The 2,392-nt window shown below is 36.0% G+C and overlaps 1 pseudogene; it reads right to left on the bottom strand.

Moving 5' to 3' along the window:
• Nucleotides 1–676: 676 nt before the first annotated feature.
• Nucleotides 677–1,587, bottom strand: LOC134275888 (beta-1,3-galactosyltransferase 1-like; annotated as a pseudogene).
• Between the last annotated feature and the right edge of the window lie 805 nt (nucleotides 1,588–2,392).

The following is a 2,392-nucleotide window of genomic DNA, read 5'->3' as shown; positions in this document are numbered from 1 at the left end:
CTCATTCAGCAGTAGGTAAAGTAGACATATTAGCTAATTTACGTACAAATTTTATTCTGACGTCAGAAAATCTAGTGGTTTCGACCTGTTTAAGGAATCACTGTCTAGTTTTGAGAGTATGCCAGGGCATCAACAATAGTGGGAAACGTGGGATAGTTTGCATAACGGGACTTTAACACACCTTTACACAAAAATTCCAAATTTTTACCTTGTTCGTAACTTTTGAATGGTAGATACTAGGGCTTTCATACTTCACATATTTTTTTGTAACAAGACCTTCCATTGGAAACCAACAATTTTGACCTTGGATAATTAGGTACTTTAAAAAAAAAGTTTAACCTCTGCCATAACATTTGAATGGTAAGTAGGTAAGGGCTATGCTTTCGTAATTTACATATGTATTAAATCCTTATAAGAAAACCTTCATTTGGGTACCAACAACTTTAATTTGACTTCAGAGTTTGACATACTTTTAAAAACAAACCTAGACTATACCTTTTGAAGGGTTAGGGCATATTTCGAACAAACATTGTGTTTATCATTTTCAATATAAAGAAGGCCAGAGAAAGGGTAAGATTTACTGATATTCGTCCCTGTAGATGATAGTTAGCAAAAAACTTTTATTGGCATTTCAAGATTAGAAAATTGTAATAAAGAAATGAAATATTCAATGTCACTAAAGAAATATCCATTTTAAAATATCAATCAAATTATATATAAAGAAGTAATCCACTAAACGACAGTCCGACCATCTGTTTTGTAGTTCTACCCACATTCGTTTCACCTCCGGTGGGGTATAGTGATGACCTGTAATCCTATACCTAAAGTTCCTTCCACAGGGCCCAATTTCACGACTACCGCAACTGAACTCATGATGTTCTTTTGCGACAGCACCGATTTGTTTCCGGCACAAACCGGTTATGAAAACATCCTCAAATATAAAATAAGGAACCTTTTGTGTTGCTTGGTAGAGATCGTAAATAATATCACCGGAAATAAGATAAGCAGTTCCGGATATGTATTCCGGATATTCTCTGTCCTCATACTGATCACGTGAAACGTGCCATTTAGAAAATGGATTTCGATATGGTGCAGAATGGGTGACTTTACATCCAAGAATTGCGTTAATTTGAGAAAATTCCGTTAAATAACTCAAAAGTCTGGGAAGATTTAAGAATATATCATCGTCAATCTTTAAAAGGTAACGAGCTCGGTTGCAAAATGAAACCGTCCAACGTAAAATAGCTATAGATTTTCTTGTAAGATTCTCGTACGTTTCTAGAACGTCTTCAAATATAATATCGTTGTAAATCAGTTTTTCAGTTTCTGCTAAATCTTGCAAAGCTGGATTTTTACTTTTACCCAAGACAAAGTTGACTTGAACAGTCGGTGTAACTTTTGAAACGTTCCCCCACGTCTGACGAATGGCATCTCTCTGTTTAAAGTTTGATACTGAGCTAGGCACCATTATGAGTAGAAACACATTTTCACCTTGGTCAGCACATTCTACAGGGGCAGGGTGATAGGTGGAACTATCCCGGTCTTAATGTAAGCCTGAACAAATCTATAGGAAATCTCCTCGGTTTGAATTTTCCATCCACGAAAAGTATGGAAGGGAATTACCGCCAAAAGTCTATGTATCTTCCTTTTATTCTTATTCTGCCTACTTCTTTATGCTTTGTTATTATTGTAATTATATGTCACTTTATTCTTTTCATATTCGTCTTTATTACATTTCACTTTGACTTTTATCCTTCTTCATTTCGTCCTTACTTCTATGTTTCTTTATTCTTGTTAAGTCATTTTATTTTCTTTTAAATTGATACAGTATCTTAAATGATTATCTCTATTACGAACGTTAACTCAATCACACAAACAATGAAGCATATTCAATGAAGACGAATACGAGTTGTCCTAATTTAGTGCCGCATTATAACGCAAGGTGGCAGGGGTGTTCGCTAAGAGTGTTGGTAAAATTAGGCAAACCGGGCCGGGGTTATTCGAGTTTTTTTTCCCAATTTTCTGCCTTAATACTTTATCAATCGAACTTAAATTTTAAAATGAATGATGTTTGTTATTAGTTCAGGTATGTACCCGATACATGCCATTCCCTCGGAAGTCTCGCTAGATGGTAAGATTTCCCCTGGAAGACTGACAGCATAGTGATGCTTCCTTCGGAAGACTATACAGTGGGATTTCCCCCCGGGGTCTAACTAGTCTTGCGTGGGAAATCTCGCTATATATAGCAATTCGCCCCCCCCCCCCTCCCTTCATAGCAACCCTTCCCCCGAATAGTTTTTTTAATCGTAAAACGATGTTTATACATGTATATACGAACGTTTTCAGTTTTTTGATGAAAAGTTATCCGTCCTATACACATGATACATGAATG

This window comes from Saccostrea cucullata, unplaced genomic scaffold, assembly GCF_032062105.1.
Source record: "Saccostrea cucullata isolate Sc308-1 unplaced genomic scaffold, CSIRO_AGI_Scuc_v1 ctg15182, whole genome shotgun sequence".
Taxonomy (NCBI): Eukaryota; Metazoa; Mollusca; class Bivalvia; order Ostreida; family Ostreidae; genus Saccostrea; species Saccostrea cuccullata.
Note: the sequence above shows the minus strand (reverse complement) of the source record. Positions and strands in the feature narration are given on the sequence as shown.